General features: G+C 34.1%; 1 long non-coding RNA gene across 2 annotated transcripts in view; it reads left to right on the forward strand.

The window, feature by feature from the left end:
• Positions 1-2,138, forward strand: part of LOC136271353 (uncharacterized) — a 38,338-nt gene extending 36,200 nt beyond the window's left edge. For both annotated transcript variants that reach the window (XR_010709288.1, XR_010709289.1), the window contains exon 6: positions 1,455-2,138. This is a non-coding gene — a long non-coding RNA (uncharacterized lncRNA). The remainder of the gene's footprint in view (positions 1-1,454) is intronic.
• The last annotated feature ends 17,131 nt before the right edge of the window (positions 2,139-19,269 follow it).

A 19,269-nucleotide genomic window follows, 5' to 3' on the forward strand; every position in this document is an offset into this window, starting at 1 on the left:
ATCGTCATACACGTGTAAATGATTGTAGTTGATATAATTATATCAATTAACATTTCTGTAGTAATAAGTGAAACTTTTGTTTTAGATTTACAGTAGAAAAAGAGTTTTGCAAACTATATATATACGATAACCCTCGAAAGCGCACTCAATGAACAGGTGAATAATTTTAGCTAAAAAAGATTCTGTTTTGAAATCAACGATGTCCTTAACGGAGAAACTCTGATGAATGAAATCTGTGTAAAAAATAATCGTCATACACGTGTAACTGATTGTAGTTGATATAAATTATATCAATTAACATTTCTGTATTAATAAGTGAATCTTTTGTTTTAAATTTACAGTAGAAAAAGAGCTTTGCAAACTATATATACGATAACCCTCGAAAGCGCACTCTATGAACAGGCGAATAATTTTAACTAAAAAAGATTCTGTTTTGGAATCAACGATGTCCTTAACGGAGGGAAAAACGTGTCAACGTAAACACCACAATATTACACCTGTAATTCTTTGACCAATTACCTCCCTCTCACAATACGCGATTTCGTGAAATAGTAGGCACGAATTTTGTCCTGGAGATACAGAAATTCGAAGACTTTGCCTGTTTATGACCATTTATGATTATTTCAAGATCCTTTTTAGCATAGCAAAAGTGCATTGAAAATTACCATAGCACTTACAACTGTTGACTCACGCATGAATTCGCTAAATCTGGAGGATTACTCCCCTAGAAATGCACATTACTTGGAATATGTTGCTAACACGAAATTGCTAGTTTTCTATGCAAATGAGCTAGCTTTTGCAGTGCGTATTGGGCTATCTTAGATAATGCCTGTACTGCTATGAGCAATGTAAATTGTCGAGAAATTGACGTCACAACAGAGAAATTGCTTAGGATCAAAAAGTCAAGCAGATAAAGCTTTGTGTGACATCAGGATAAATTTTATTTGATTGGTTTTGAGAATTCGTGAAACATTACTTTACTACGCCCATGCAACAGAATCCAGTACCGCGTTTTCAGCACTCGGCTAAAAAATATCCTACACGAGTCAAGTCGAGCACTTATTTAGAGCAACATGCATCTTAAATATTTTCAATCAGTTTTAGACCTAGAACTCAAAAGCCTGTAATTAATTAAATTAGCTAATAACATGTAGTTAAATTGCTGCACCGATGTTTAATGTGTGGTATAGTATGTCTTTTTACTTACTTTTTACATACAACATTCGTATCCATACGTACCAACAAGATATCAAGGATAAAATTCATTTAAATATTATTTATTCATAGTCTCATTTTGATATCGCTTGGTATATCAGCTATTCAATAGAGTGTTAGGTAAAACATAGGCTTTAATGTGTAGCTTTGGAATAAAAACGGGTTTAGATAGATGTATTTCTTGTTATAATCACATGTTTTATCCTAAGGCTTATAATTGTTACCTTTGTCTTTAACAGAACCAGCAGAAGGATAGAGACGTGGATATCCAAAGAGGATAAGCAATGAAGGCGTAGTTCAGAAAACAGGATGTAGAAGCCTTCCTAGAAGTAACACTATAGTTCTAGATATGTGTGCTTCGGGATGAGCTGCTTTGAAATCACGTGCGGTAAAGTTAACACGAAACTTCAAAACATTTCTTTAAAACGTGTGTGATCTGGAAAATATCTTTAAGCACAAGAAGCGAAAACAATCAGAAACCCCGAACTTTCTCTTTATTTGATGATTTTGGTACTGTGTTTGTGATGAAAACCAAATTAACCCCGGAAGAAACTTGTCGTGAAAGCTGATCAGAGAATAGAGTATTAGTATGCAAAGTATCACATGGGAGCAGAGAGAAAAAAGGGCTTTGTTCAGATTGTCAATAACTGGCGATTTCCCACCGGCATCATTTGGTGGGCAAAGACGAGGGAACGCTATAGAAACCTATTACTGACGTGGCTATCTTGTTTGGAGAAGAAAATATAACCTTGGTACCAAAGATTTGTGGAAAAAAATGAATTGTCTTAACGGGAAGTTGGATTGCTGAATAAAAAGAACATAAGATGTTGAATTTTATTTGAAAGTGTTTTAGTTATGTAAAAATTGGGAGGAATTTTCTGAGTGAATTGTTTTGCTCTTTATGAAACAAGATTCTAAAAACATTCCTGAGTAGTTTTTCAATAGCATACGAGAGACAATTTCTCTAAATGAAAGATAAATGTAAAAGTGTTTGATGTCATGTTTTAGACCGGTTGTTGTAATTTGAAACTCAATCGATTTTATTGTACAATAGAGTTTGATTTGCGAATCAAAGCTATCTTATAAGGAGGCTGGATGGTCATCAAATTACCCATTAGATCTACCTTAAATTTTTAGATATGACATTTTTTAGCCATTTACATACATGTATCCTTGTAGACCATAGACCATCCATTCTTCTAACATTTCTTGTATAACCCATAAGGTTATAGTGAATTACCTTTTATTTTTCTATGGCCAGTCTTCCATTTTTTCTATTCTTTCTTATCTCCACAATGTGAAGATTTCCACTAGGTAATTCCATAATTAAATTTCCATGTTATGTTATATGATACTCTTTATATTTAGATATAAAGTGTTCAATTGAACAGTTTTACGAAAACTTTATATATAAGAATTCAAATGCATTTTACATACTATTTTAAGGAAAATTCTAAATATTCTAGATCCGAAAATAGCCTGGTAATGTACCTTGGATTTTTGGGAATTACGGTAACATTTAAATGTTAATAAATAAGGAATGATATATCGAGGAAAACTATATAAAACTGAGGAACGTCTCGTGTGTCCTTAAGCACTTTATCAACACATTTCCCTTATAATTTAATGTGGCTGGGTGGTCGACAAATCACACATCAGACCTGCCTCAAATTTTTAATATGATACATTAGGTTATGAACTATTTTTAGTAAAGAAAAAAATCCAAATATTCCAGCTTTAAATTCTGTATAGAACATTTTCCCAATGATATCTCTATACAGAACTCTTTGTTTAAAGGAGGTAAATATAGTCTTAAAATGACAACGACTATCCATTCCTCTTAACCTTCCTGGCAATTAAACCTGTTTTACTTCTACGTCTGCAAAACACCAATGTCTTTATTTTCAATTCCCATCATACGGACACCATAGCTATCTAAAATAAGATCGAGACAAGCACGTAAAAGAAGACACACACAAAAATATTTCTTGAGATCTGACATAATCCGAATTTAATTGGATATTACAAAGGAGTCAGCGATTGAGACTATTCTGTCAATTCAAACCGACATTGATAGCATCCACTTCAATTCTGCGCTTGGATTACCCATGATGCAAGGGAATCGTAACGCAAGATGCGGTGGTAAAGTCCGATTAAGCAGAAGATATTCTTTTGATGGAGCATTGTTTTGTTTCATTTTTATTCGTCGATATTTCCTTGAGGTAGGAAGATGTTACATGACAGACGATCCGGTGAAGAGTCCCCAAGCAGCGCTGGGCTGTCAGAACGACCCCCTTGTTCTATTTCTTTTCTGTCAAAATGAATTGAAAAGATGCTAACATAACTGATATGCACATCTGTGAAGATGACTCTTCATCATCATCTGTATCTTTATGATGTTTAGGACATCCAAATCCTGTAATTGACGAATGTTTATGGCTCACGTAATATTAAGCTATTTTGTAATAAACGTCGACTTGCATGTAAAGAATAATTACATAAATATTTGAAAAAAACCCATCAGATAGTTGGATAATAAAGATAATATTTAAATTTTTTTTATCGATATTCGATTTTGAATTTGTTCAAAGACGTGCTTTTAAACACATGGAGATATGTGACTGAATCTGTGGGTTAATATAAATTTGAAGGTATCGCTTGCATTTTAATTAAATATAAAATTCGTGCGGTTGACTTTATTTTCTTATAACGGATTCAACCAACAAACAAAATCTAAAACTTCAGTAATCTTGACAAAACGTAAAACAATACAACAGTCATTCGTCTTCCAAGTCTATTCGTCAAAGCACATTAGGTCTCCTTTTCATCAAAATAAAACGGACCATTCCGAATCTTATTTTTCGCTTGATAATGAGTCAATTTATGGCGATGCTGTACAATTATATCTGACTAGTGAGATATTTCTCAATTGGTTTATAGAATGTCAAAAGCCATTTTCAAGTTCTTGGCGCACGAGTATTCCGTTAAGATAGATTTAGCGGCCATGATCATTAAGGAACCCACGGGGGCAAAATACTTAGCGCCTAATATGGCTAATCCACGCGGGGGATACGTGCTAATGTTTTGAACGACCAATTTCTCGGCAAAATTATTTCCAGACATGCTATGCTATTCATTTCTTCAATTATATCGATTATGGCAAAATGACCAAAGTGGAAGTTTGGTGCCTTCACGGGAGTTTCATGGCATGAAGAAATTTCTTCATCATGTGGCCTAATCTAAGAAATCATTTACCCAAAAATGGATTAAGGACCCTTCACACAAGCTTCCTAATGACTCAGATCGAGCAGGCCAAGAGGCTAAATTTCAAACAATTAGAACAATAAACATTTCTTCCGAGATGTGAAATTATTTATAACTAATTTATGGTACCTTTCTCTACATCAAAAGCTTTCTTTCCAAGGTCTGCCTTGTTATAGAAAAATCAATTAATAATTAATCACATCAAATATCAATATCGGTTTAATCTTAAGTAATGTTTTCCTCCGATTTCTTTTTGTTCAGTCATAATTCATCAGTGTTTTAACTAGCAAGGGTGTCTAACATACACAATATAGCTTTACAGTTTGCTGGTCAAAGACTTGGTGCTGAGATATAAAACAAATGGATAGTGACTCGGTGCTCAGCCCTTCAAATCAATTATTAAAGTAAACGTATTATTGTTTATCCATTATTGAATCATTAACCTAAATTAAGCTCTTTTACATCGAAATACCTTTATTAATTTGAACTAAGAGCAATTATAGAAGATACATATATAGATTAAGTTTATTGAAATGAATCATGAAATATATAAAGTAGCATTAATATATGTTGCACACCTCACGAGTATACCTTCACACAGTGGTAGCTATGTAAGTTAAGGTTAAAAGGTAGACGCGAACAATTTACTTGCTAACACACACAGTTGTAACTTTGCTGGCAAAATGAATTTCTTCCGTAGGTCAACAGTTAACCAATGGTGCAATCATATAGAACTTTATTTCACTATTTTTTTTCTGTTCTACAATTTATGATCGAAAGTCGCATGTAGGTTTTGAAGTGTTTTCTGAGTACTTTTTTATATTTGTTATTTTAATGTTGATGCGGCAGGCATACTTTCTCAATTCAACAGTTAATTAAAGAACGCCTGACGAACTAAAAGTTAGAATGATACCTAACTTCAAGTATTGCTCTGCATAACCTTAACCCGTTTATATGTTAGGATAAACTTTACTTCAACTTCAACTTCAACTACCAATTAAATAAAACATACTGGTCCCACTTACAAAAGTGTTGATGAAAAGGCATAATTATGCTTAGGAAGGATGTGGGGAACGTTTTGCATGCAACGTTTGCCTGATCTTAAAAAATACAGCATAAAGACCGCTAATAGAATTGCTATATATTGAAAAGAAATTTTATGGATGCTTTTATATTTGTATCAAAATGAAGATTGTTGGGCTTAACGTGCTTACATGATTGTATCTTTTGTTTTGATATTCTAGTATATATGAGACCAGGAGAGATTCGACTCTGTTTTCAATTTTTTCACTTGCAGACCTCTTCAGTTATATCTTTTTAAAGCCATATGAATTGTCAAGCTTGTGACGTCACATGATTTTTTTGTAACGCTGATAGATATAAATATGAATTGTTTTTTTTTTTAAGTTTCATATCAACAATAAATTTGCTCATAATCTTCCAATTATCAATAAAAGCACTTTTATCTATTCCTCTCAATCTCAAAAACAGTTGAGCATCATCGGCTATTTCCGTGAAATAACCTAAGGACTCTGAAATACTATATCTCAAAACGACATTAACGATAAAGATTTGCTCGTGTTCAAAATAGGGTTGTTACGTTCTTGCAAAACACAATGGGCCATCTTACAATAAAGAACAATATAATGTCTAATGACTGAAAACACTTGATAGAATTATTACGGCGAATGTGTCATTTAATTTCTCCGAATCGTGACACTTTTAATACCAATCATAAATCATATTTTTGTGTGTCATTCTGAAACCAACACAAAGCATGTTTTAATACAATCGTAGGATTACTAATAACAGGTTACCATGTGACGCATTCGAACCACCCTCAATTTCTCTTCAGGAGGTCACAGAATTATGACCATAATCTCCAGTAACGTAGGAAAAGAAATACATGCAGACTTTAGGGTGTTGTCCAAAATTCCATTTTGCATGAACAATGAAATATAGCTCTATTGTTACGTTAGAAAGTCGATCTGAACAAATAAAACTATAAAGAAACAATTCTTTGTTTCCTGAGTATGACTTGGTGACCCCTCTGGGGTAGGCATATGTCTGACTCAGATTATAAATATTACAATGTCTAGTATCTGATCATATTAGTTTTCCGCCAGTCTCAAGGATAACGTTTAATAAATTGTACGAATACCTGTATCAATTGCAGGGCTACAGAAGTACGTCTCTCTGTTTTTTTACTTCAAGCAATGCCTGTAGGCAACGCGTCACGGTAAAGTCTTGCAGAGTTTTCTATTTTTGGAATTTCGAAACTCTGCAATGATCTAGGTACAACAATTTTTTTTCCGCTAGCCTGGGTACATGTACTGGAAACAGTAGTACTTACTACATGTATATAGTGATTTGAGGAAATGGTTACATCTATTTGAAAGAGCAGAACTAGTGAATTTAGGAGATAGTTGCTCTAGGTCTGATAGTGTTTTGATTCTATACTGTTTCCTATAATCACTGAACAGAACTGCTGTTTCCTATACATGTAGCCTGGTGAGAGGAAAAAAATTCCTGTACCTGGATCAAGTTAAAAAGTCTACATGTATTTGAAAGAGTAGTACTAGTGACTTTAGGAAATGGTTACTATAGACTTGGCTGTGTTTTGATTCTATACTGTTGACATTTTATGTTTAGCTTGTATGCTATTTGGAAATCATTTTACTTTTCAGCAAGGTCGCGCATATCTAGCGTTTTCTAGATTAAGCGGAAGTTTTCTTCTGTCAAAAAGCTAAGGAGAATACAAAACCACATGTAAAACGATTACGGTATTATATCTTTTGCATATGTACTCTATTTATGTAATCCAAAGAAGGAATACAGTACTGCAGTAATTAAAGAGAAATGGAAAAGAGGCGTGAAGGGTCATGAATCAGCAACTCATTATAACAGTAACCTAGAGACATAACAATTCCTAGTAACAAATGTATGCTGTATACAAAAAAAGTAAGTATTCTACTATTTATGACAATCAATGATGGATCTGTCGAACTGAACACACCTCGATAGCCCTATAATTTATACCGTGTGCAAATTAATTTTTAAACATAGGCAAGGTTATTCAATATGTATGCAATGGTACATGCAGTCATTTCATTCTGAGATCATATTTTATTTTTCAATACAGACGTCATAAATTGCGGATGCATTTTACCTTTAAGTCGTGTCTTACGTCATGCAAAATAAAACATGAATATGTCGTACTTAAGTTACCATTTATGATGCATGTATGCATATGTAATCGCAGAACAAATTACATTTGGTGACATGAACTTCAACATACGTTTGATGACAAAATAAAACTGAAAAAAAGGCCGTGGATCACCAGCAGTAGATGCTACTTATGTCAATTTGCTATGAATCTGGAGTTCTGTTTAAAACTTTATAACATTTTCTCTAAGCCAACTTAAGAAGAAAAAAAATATTATGGTATCACATTGTTGTAAAATTAAAAGATATGTACGAAGTCACTGCAACGTTTTATATGCATGCACATTGCATCCTCATTAAAAAAATATTTACAAAACTGACTTTTACTCCATTTGGCTTTCCAACCTTCACTTATATCCAGGTGGGGTTTCATGGAATTTATTTTGTACAGTTATGTACTGACAGCTGTTAAATTTACGATTCTATTTGCAGAATCAGCAACAAATATACTAGATGTTCCTCACTCCCATTGATTTTTATTTATCAGGTGGGAGGAAATAACAAAAGAAAAAACAATGACTTTCAATGTGCATCAACTTAGGAATTCTAATGAGTTAATGTCAACCAGACAGCAAAGTTAACGCATTGAATACTGATTTAAGCGACCATGTGATTTATTTGAAATAGTTAAAATAGTCCCAGTCCATTTCGTAATTAACATCCAAATAGCTCGTGAACGGTCTAGACAAATCAATGTCGCTAAACTGTCTTCAAAGGAGTCGTTTTTAGCAACTCGTTTGTTGAAGTAAAAACACGTTTATCCAAATCTGATTGGCATTATGCATCCTGTAAAACTAATTGTCGTCGTTTTTACAGTCTTACTTAAGTCAGCATCTGTAAATTGTTATTCCGGTAAGTAAGTACATACTAGTATACAGGTATAGCAAATTGCAACTACTAGTATACATTCAAGTACTGTACATAAAGGTATTGCATTTGGCTATGAATTCTATTTAGCCTTTTTGGCGGAATGCAGCTTCTGCTATATCAAGTACATCGCTCAATGTAAAACATAAATATGCAGATTAATAAATATGTACATTCAGATGCTCCAAATCAGATTACATTAACCTGTTGAAAAAAACCCAATGAAAATACACGTACACGCTATATATAATACATTTAAAGTATACGTACACACTAAATATATTGCATTTACTGTTTCCTTTCTTCTATTTACAGCTATGATATCATTCAAAATTCACAAAAAGTCAAGACTCTTGATTTCTTAGCCTGCAATATGTTCTGCAGTCGTTAATGAATAATATAGTCTACGTGTACAGATGCATATTTGTAAAGGCATAAGGTGCACGCATTTGCCCAATAAGTCGACTTTAATTGCTCATTTGTTTTTATTCTTATATAATATAAGAGTAGACGAGAAATACCTCCAACGTGTATTAATTTGTTGTTGTGTTAATTATGATTGTAACGTAACAATGATGATTTGTCATCAGAAAGTCAATTAAGGTATCAGTTCCTCATTCCTTTAGTAAGCTCTATAGACCTCACAAATCTGTGATTCGTTGGATCGTGTATGACCAGACCAAAAAAGTCTGCAATAATGGTATTCGTTAAATAGATAACAACAGTAAAACATATAACAGAATTCAAATGAAGTTAAAAACTGCTTCCTACACCTTAATAACAACATGGACCATATTATGTGTTGTCCTAATTTTCGCGCCCTTTCCATTATTTTTTCACTTGAAAAAAAAATATAAAGAGGCCAGAAATGTTCTTCCTTATGGAATTTTCAATATTGTTGATTTAAATGTTGTTAATACCCATGTCATACTTTGGGGCAACAGCACAATCAGTGTCAGCGAAAACAAACATTTATTTTCTTTAGTTTATCGTTATAATATTGAAGACACAACAAGATTTAGTTGATGTTTGAACACTATTGAACAGTTATATATAAATGTCATATGATCTGTTAACCTTACATGTTGTGTATACATTAATATTTGTATTGTATTTATTTATATATTTCGATTGGGAAAGGGTGGTCTAGGTTTTTGAACATGTGCCCAATCCCAGTTGTAATTTTGTACAGCCAAAATATGTTCAAATCAACTATTTGATGAGTATATATTTTTATTAAATGAAATTTTTTTTATAGCGTTTTATACATCAAATGGAATACCAACAAATACTAAATTACAATGTATCGTAAAGTTTGCATGGCATTTGTTCCCAATTAGGATGGGCTACTCTTCAAACTTTGGCCGTAGTGAAATAAAAAATTTATATTGAAAAAAAAACAACACTTTACTGGTCATTATAATGGTATATAGATATAGATAGGACAAACAGTAAGCATAGCTGTTAAGACCAATGATCATTAAAATTCGATCCCCCATCAATGATACAAGATGTCTGCCAAGACAGTCTGCAATCTAATTTGAATTTATTGTTAAAGATTTTGGCTTACTGCAACTGCATGTACATGTATATTTCCGCCTGTAGTGTTTACCTATATGTCTGCATGTCTCTTTGAAGAACAAATCTACAACCAAAATTTATATTCATACAATTACACTCTTTGGAACTATATGTAATAAGGAAATGTTTCATTTGCAAAAACTATTTAATGACCTGACATGGAAAATCAAATATACCTGTTAATTGTTTTCTCTGAACCCCAGATATTGTTTGCAAATCGGCAATTAATTCGGCTTTCTAAGTACAATTCGACTAATTTATGTCTTTCATATGTCGAGAATGCAAACTTCGCTAACCGTACAATTCAGAATACATTATTCAAATGTAAAAAATGTGTTGATGCAGTTTCCTGAGAGTACAGGTATAAAGAAACACTATGATTTTTTTGCATAGCATTGACTCTTATATATATAAGTAGTTGTACATCTAACATAATGGCAAACTACTTTTAATTGCGATAATGATTGTAAAAAGTCGGTACAAGAAAAGACTGAAAAGATCATTGATGGTCATTTAAATTAACGTAGCACCGATAAATTGATGCACTAAATGATGCAGACAAAGTAGCTCAACCCCACAATCAAGTAAATCAAATAGGAGGAAATTTCAGCCATTGATCAAACTTTATCGCTTTGTTCGGAGACCCTTTTGATTTATGGTCACTTTGATACCGCAAAGCAAATTTTCGTCAAAAGAGGTTGAAAATTATGCGAAACGGAAGTGAACACACAAGCACAAGGGGATTATCATTGGTCCTTTTTACGAGTAACAGGGGACTTAAATAAATTGCTTGGACTAGACCAAGGCTTTGCTAGATCATGGGTTTACAGTTGTGCTTGTTGCATTTATTGAACCCGAAGAAGCTGTTTGATAGATAGCGGTAGGCTACCAGGAATTACTACGTCAAAGGAAAATGAATATAGATGGCGTCCGCCTTATAGCTTGATTACGCGAATTATGAAGGTTGCAGATGACCAGCAAGCCGCCTTGATTAATGGCGACTACCTTCCGGTAAATCTTAAGCATTGTGGGTAATTGCTAGGAAGTGCCCTCTTTAATACAATAGAATTGTGTCTACCTAAGGTCAACGAAACTATTCCTTTCAATTAAACATCGTTTCTGAATAATTATGTGATTTTTATTTTATAAAATTGTTCTGTCGTATCAAAAATTGTCTAACATAGAGTCTTTGTTGTCTGAATTCTTTCGTCGACAGATCAAGACACAAAAAACTGGAAAAAACAGTTTGAAAATAAGGGGAAAAGTACAAACATTTAAATCAAGCTAGACATCTATCCAATCATCCATGTCAATCATTGGCAACAAAAATTCCAAAACCTACTTCTTCGCCTCTCGATTGGCATTTCCTATCCACCTGTTATGCTCAAACACAGAAGAAAGAAAAGCAATTAGTAATCGTCCAAATGATGTTTAAAGAAAACTTGTCAGATTGGTTTAATGCTATTTTTTAATCATCTTTTGAAATTAATGAATTGGGCAGTATTGTACAACAGTATAGAACTCTTGTCACAAAAGAAGCCTGTCTTAAATTTCTTTTGTTTATAAGGGTTTTCCAGACGGGTATATTTTAACATCTTAAAACTTGTGCTTTCCAGTATGAATTGACAAATTGACAAATGTAATGCGTTTGCATACATGTATGTATTACCGAGTTCAAGTATTTGAAAAAAGGGCATTGTGGAGTTCTTTTTTTAAATTCTATCAGTTGTTAGGCTTCTATTGTTATAAATCGGCTTGAATCGGTTCCCTGCAAAATGTTTGTTGAACATAGCAGTGAAAGAGCAACAACTCAAAAACGTTGCTCGATCGGAAGAAAAATATTGGCCATTGAAAATAACAGAATTTTTAAAAACGAAAAATTCAATCAGTTATTTCATTAAGCTTACATATATTTAACAGTTTTTTCAAACTGTTATTAACAAAGTCTCATCTTAATGTTTGCGGATCTCATGTAATATATAGATCTGTTTTTAAAATATGCAAAAATTAAAGTGTCCAAAAAAAAAAAGGAAAGAAAATAAAGAGAAAAGATACCAAGATAACAGACAAAGAAAGATAACTCCTGTTACAGTCGCTTGATCTTCGGAGTTGATCATGACGCGTCTCGAGATCCGCAATTGACCAGACTCATTTTTCGTCACTCTATATGAGATGCGTCAAATGGTCACTCCTGTGACCTATTTCAAAATACATGTACAATGTATAACAATGATTATGCCAATGAAAAGCAGACGTGTTTGCAATTGATAAATCTTAAACAAAATGGATTTCTAAATGCCAAATGCAGAATACAAAACTTGGTATGCCAGTACATTTAACAATGATTTACCGATAATTTTGTTTTGTGTACTTCGGTCCCATGTTCAATATTTGAGGTATTTTATGGAATAAACTGTTTTATTTTGCAGAATATTGTCCTAATGGTAGCAAATATCGTTCAATGTGACGTGTTAAGCCCCTTTCACAATTGGCGCACGATCAGAAGCGACAAAATATTCGTGCGACCGAAAAAATTAGATATGAATCGTAAACTGTTGCCAAAATAACTGCATTTGAAATAGTATTCGTACAACATTCGCACGATCTAAGCGAGCGTTGTGCGATGTAAACGCATTAAACCGTGTGATATATCTTGCGTCTATATGCGACTGTTGTACAATGAAAGCGACTGTTGAAAGATAATGCGATGGGGTCGCGCGAGAGAACAGGTGATCGAACGATTGAACGTGCGCCAATGCGATTGGAGGTGCGATCATGCGTTCCATGGTACGAATGCTCGTGCGAGTCAGAGGGGGTATATACCGCCCATTTCCGACGCTCTTCAGTAGACATAGTTAAAAGCGAGAGAACATGTCGCACAAGAAGAAACAGAGATGAAGCACCATTTATTATCATACCTCAATATGATTATTCTATTTTATCTGATTGGTCTAGAAAGTCACGTGACAGGGCGATTTCATGGGAATGAAAAAGCCGATATGAGCATACGATATGTAGACAAACATGATTAAATCAAAAATATTTATTCATTGATTTTCTTTATATCACAAAACCAACTTAACTCTCTATGATTCTAAATTATGAAAGAATGGTAAATATGATTTTTCTTGGAGTAATAAATCTTCATATTTTCCTCACCATCATGCTATAAATGTTTATTGTCAATTGTAGTCTGAAACAGAGATGCTTATACAGAGTATATGTGCTAGTGGCATATTGAGGCTGATAAGTCGTGCAATGATAGTAAAACATTGCAAGATTATATGAGACATGTGGAGCAAGAGTTTCATGGTCGCAAAACACACGCATATAAAGCAGCGATTCATCTTACGACCTCGTGCATCACTCTTGCGAATACACAAAACGTTGTGAAACGTTCGTACTATTGTTCGTTCGTTGCACTGCGATAATTTGGATCGCATACGGTCGCGTCTGAATAGTGTGCATGTCCACTATTTTGAGGAGACTTGATGCGAGCATTAAAACGCAAGCAACGAATGCGAGACCTCGTGCAACGTATGCGAGAGCGCGTGCAACGTATGAGAGAGCTCGTGCGAATCTAAAAAACTCCGATCGCAATGTGTTGTAAAGTGCTCGTGCGCCAATTGTGAAATGGCCATGTAATCATTAAGTTTAATATTTTAAAAGTTAATGAATTCACAAGTCAATATGAGTTTACCTAATCTTTTCTTTACGTAACTCAAACAGGTTTTATTTGTATAAAAAAAACACTGTAAAATAAAACATTAAAATCTCTCACATTCTTTGTTGAAATATAATTTTTCACTGTAAATGTACAGTTATCCTTCTTTCTACTTCCTTTGCCCTAGGTTTATGAAAGAATTTTTTTCATGCTTTTAATATTTAAACAATAAAATTCTTTCTTTGGTGATTCATGCGGGATATGAAGGTATAGTAGCGCCATTGCAGAAAAAAAAATGCATAGTCTGCGAGTAGCGGCTTTTGTAATTTATGTCTGCAGTGATCGCTACCTTTATAATCCGCACGAATCATCTATTGTTTATATCAACAACCATCCTGTAACAAATTAATGAATTGATCGTAAAGAGTAAGTAAAAGTAACTTAAAATCATTGTTATAATGTATATTAGTATCATATATAAAAGAAATAGCCAAGTCGTCTTTTATTGGAACTTGAGCCTGTCATCTTCATGATTATTTCCTACAGTCCCTGATTTTTCTTAAAATAGTAACTCTTCTATGGTTGGGAATGACGAATGTGTCGTCGCACGTGGGTATAGCTCTAGTTATTGTGGTTATTTTGGGGGCTTTTATGCACGTTCAGTTACTTACACGTACACTAGACAAAATTGCTAACGCGCCATTTAAAATAAAATGATATTTATATCCTAAAAATTAAATGTTTAAATAGGTGACCTTAATTATAAATAAGACATTTGAATGCCCAAAACTGATAAATGGATTCAATGTTAACCGAAGCGTAACTGTTCTTTAGAAATGCTCAAATCGTGTTCACACTTCTTTTGGAAAAATAAATCTTTATTATCTTTTTTGTGAACTTATTATTGATGCATGCATTACTAAAACCTCACACAAAAAAACCCCCGACGAGGTATGGCGCGTTTGACCACAGAAGAGCGTGGCAGAGCAGTTGGTATGGTCTCTGCAAGGTGCTCCTTTAAATAGGTTAGAATAAAATGTTAATAATTTAACAATTACCGGTGATATTGGCTAAAACATGATGCAGCACGCTTATCAAATAAAAACATTGTCTGTTTAGGTAGTCACAGTGTTTAAAAGGCACCACACGTCAATTGCAAGGTTGTACCGGAAATTTGTACAAACCGGAAGTGTGAGGGACCGAGCAAGAATTCCAAAGTGCCGAGTAAATACTAGGCGACAAGACATACACATCGCATTTATCCGAGCAAATGGAGGCCACACCCAATATTGATATCTGAATCACATGGTGGGGGGGGGGGGGGGGGCTACCAATGTTTCATAAAGCAGCTGGTCAATAAGTTTGCAACAAATGATGTTTCATTTTCTGTATTATAATAAACTGTTAAAATAATATACTAATCAATCTTTGTTGCGTTCAGATCTACAACATTCAAAGACATAGTAAGTGGTGCGTTAGCAATTTTGCCTATAGTGTACACTGTCAGGTAATGCATAGATGCATGTATAAATATATAAGGCCTGATCAATACGTGTATACATGTAATGGCCATCAATACAGCATGACCAACCTGTTACTAAACTCCGATAAATATCCTGCACAGGGGACTTCCGATATATTCCAAGATATTGGTCTGGGCATAACGGAGTGTTCTGTTATTTTGTACCTAATACCCTGAAAACAATATAAAGTCAATTAACCTCTGTAAAATCCCCCCCCCCCCCAAAAAAAAAACCCGTGGAATCCAATGTGTACATACGTCATGTATATATAGCATCAGTCTAGCATTGAACAGAGTGTATTTTGGCCTGCAGTTTCCATGAAAATTAACAAAGTTTTTTTCAATTGTTTGGGTGATTTTCCAATTTCCAGCCAAGCAGCCTTTGGATATCTGAAGGGATAAAAATAACTACAATTGACCCTTTGTGAATTGCATTTACTTGTCACGATTATTCAGAAATTCAAGCTTGAAATAACATGAACATTTCCAATAATGACTTTAAGCTGGGATTCGCTGAAAGCAAGCTCCTGCATGGTTGCAAGAAAACCTCACAGTGATACAAATCCACATCTTGGGCATAAAAACTATGTTTGAGATATTCAATATAGATGAACTACTTTCGTTAGCGTTATTTTTTCCGCTGCAAATCGAAAACATATTTTTAGAAGGGGCCATTGCGTAAACAGGTGCCTCGATATAGCTTCAATGCTTTTGTTAATTAAGGAATAAAGATTAATTCTCAGAGTATTATGAGGTAATCAAATACGGTTGGTGATGACCAAAATCCAATAAAGGTGAAGCCCGAACGTATTTTATCATCTTATAATTTAAAAAAAAACACCATTCATTTATTTATATTTAGAAAATTTTCACTAATAATTTTATTGTGCGATTAAATATTTAAAGTAAAACTAATTGATGAAATGTATTGGACTATACATTACAAAATCGATTTGTATAGTGTTATTACAGACAAAGACATTGGAAAATGTAAATATTGTAGGATATTGACAGAACAGACGTCGAAATAAATCTTAATAGTGAAAATGTTAAATATTAATGTACCGTTTCAGCATATGCTATTGATTCAGTGTAATTTTTATAAATAGCATATTGCAAGAAAATGTGAAGTCTTAAAATTGAGTATGTAAATACTTTGATAAACTTCATAAATACATTGATGTCGCGCCTTCTAGCTAGCTATATTGTACGCTAACTTTCGTTACACCTCACATTTGAACATGTATTGGTTAAATGTTCTTAGAAATTGGTATGCGGCTAGTCTAAATCAAAATTTAATCTAAGTCGGTTTACGTAAAGGAAAATGAACTTTTTAGAATTCAAAGTAAGGGAGTAATAAAGGAAGACAAATTTTAAAATGCCGGTTCTTAGTAATTTATTTTCTAGAATATCGTTTTCCTTTGTCTTTATAAAAAAAAGTCTTTTGAATGAGACATTAAGGACCAAATCACACCGATGCCTTACCGAATATGTTTGGAGCATCAATGAGTTATTAGACTGAATTAATTGTTTACATATACTTCAGACTTGACTGTACATTTATTTTGCATACCTTTGACGAGAATGGTTGGTTTAAACGCATATATATGGTGTACCGATGGGGCCACTTCGACCTTCGCACTTTCGCCTTTAGATCGAAGATGCGAGAGTGCGAAGTTGCGAAGGCGAAAGTGCGAGAGTGCGACGGCGAAGGAGCGAAAGTGCGAAGATGCGACGGCGAAGCGCGAAGATGCGATTCGCCTTCGCCTTTTTTGATAGCATTCAGAAAGTCTCGGTCGATTACATAAAATTTGATGCAGACACCGTACTCGCCAAGGTTTTCCGATTAATCCATGATATCATTGGTAAGCATGCGCTAGGCCATTGTGCTTAGTATGAATGTTTATAAATATTTTAATGTTTATATGTGACATATATGTTTACCAGTGCTGGCTATGTCTAATCTTAATATACATGTACTCCATATAAAATGTAATGTCCGCCATAATGTATACATATGCAGACTCCTGTCACTTACCAGCTGTCTGTTTACCGTGTATCAAACACAGTAACATTCTAATTTCATTATGCGACACTCCTTGCTGATGTATGGATCTAGAGGGGGAGAGGGGGTCCGCCCCCCGGATAATTCAATATTAATAACTTCACACATGCAGTAAAGGGGGAGAGAGGGTCCGGATCACAGCCCCCGGAAAATTTAATTTTATTAATTATATATATAATAAAATCTCCAAATATGTCTCGGAACCCTCCCCCACCCACGACAAAAATAATGATCCATCCACCCCCTCCCCCCCCCCCCCCCTAGAACAAGTTATAGATCTGCGCAGGCTGTTGAAAATAAAATCTAAAAAGTTCATCGTCTGCCTCAGATGTACTTTATACAGCTAAAATTGTCTTTAAACGATAGAGAGCTCCACAATTATAAAAAGGCGATGGCGAAAGTGCGAAGATGCGAAGGCGAGAGTGCGAAGTTGCGATAGTAGTATCGCTTCTTCGCCCTCGCAACTTCGCACTTTCGCCTTCGCATCTTCGCGCTTTGCCGTCGCATCTTCGCACTTTCGCCCCTTCGCCTTCGCTTTTTCGCCTTCGCAACTTCGCACTCTTGCACCTCGACCTAAAGGCGAAAGTGCGAAGGTCGAAGTGGCCCCATCGGAACACCATACATACATGTATATATATTAGTAGCTTTTGTAATCTAGCTGTGTGTAACGGACATTTCAATTAGGAATCGGCATACATTAATTCAGGTTATTTTTGGCAATAGATACGGTAGAAATAGTCATACAGGTGTATTAGAAATTTGACTGAGTTTTAATTTCATTCAGAGAATTACAAGCCATCACGTATCGAATACCGATAGATTATATTTTTTGCCATTCACCTTTAATTTGGCTATCCTTCAAAAGTGGTTTCTTGGAATTGAAACAGTTTCCTTGATAGGAATGCAAGGCCTTGTACAAAATAAGAAACCGTCATTTCCGATTATTTTAATTAACGTCTATGTATTTAAACATTCGTCTTTTGTACATGCATATTTTTATAGATCGATTAATTGTGTGTAAAGGGAAACTGTCTGAATGAATTCTAGGAAAAGATGAGAATGGGGGAAGTCAGCACCTGACATAAACAGCATCTGTTAACTTCTAGTGTTTTATTGTAAACTTTAAATCTGAATCTGCACTCGATAACATCGAATATTAATAAAAGTTTCTCTGAAACTGGAATTTAATATTTGGAATCTTTGATAATAATTCAACGTTCAGTTATCTTTAAAAGTGTTTTTAACCAAACGGACCAAATGACAATTAAGCTATATAAATAATCGCGGTATGCGACATTTGGCGCTGACCTCTAACAGTAATCATTCATGACGTATGTATTTGAACACACCCATTTCAGGCCAAGTCACCAATAATAGTTAATATTGAACCATACAACGAAATGAAATGATTTGTAATGATTTGATCACGAAAATGTAATAGTTTCACTATTAAAATTGCTTTTCTTTAATGTCTTCATAAACTATTAAGTCTCTCGTCAGTATTTCTCAGTCATTAAAACTGCTAAAAAGCCCGATCGACCGATACTTCAGAACTGCGTTCTTGTACATGTGTTTCTTTGTCCTGTATATAAGCATCGTTTATGAGATGACAACATCACCACCATAATAATTATGTCTGAACCAATAAGGAATCGTCAAAAAATATTGATATTTAGCTGTATGCATGGTCAGATTACCGTCTGGCAAATGATATTATATACGTAATATTATTCAAATGGTCGATACGATATCTTGTTTCCACAACATCCTGTTTGAAAGAGTAACGATTTAAAAAAAAAATACTCGGTATATATAATATAGTGATAAGGAAATTGTTAACAACTGAATGTGATATAAAGATATTCA

This window comes from Magallana gigas, chromosome 9, assembly GCF_963853765.1.
Source record: "Magallana gigas chromosome 9, xbMagGiga1.1, whole genome shotgun sequence".
Lineage (NCBI taxonomy): Eukaryota > Metazoa > Mollusca > Bivalvia > Ostreida > Ostreidae > Magallana > Magallana gigas.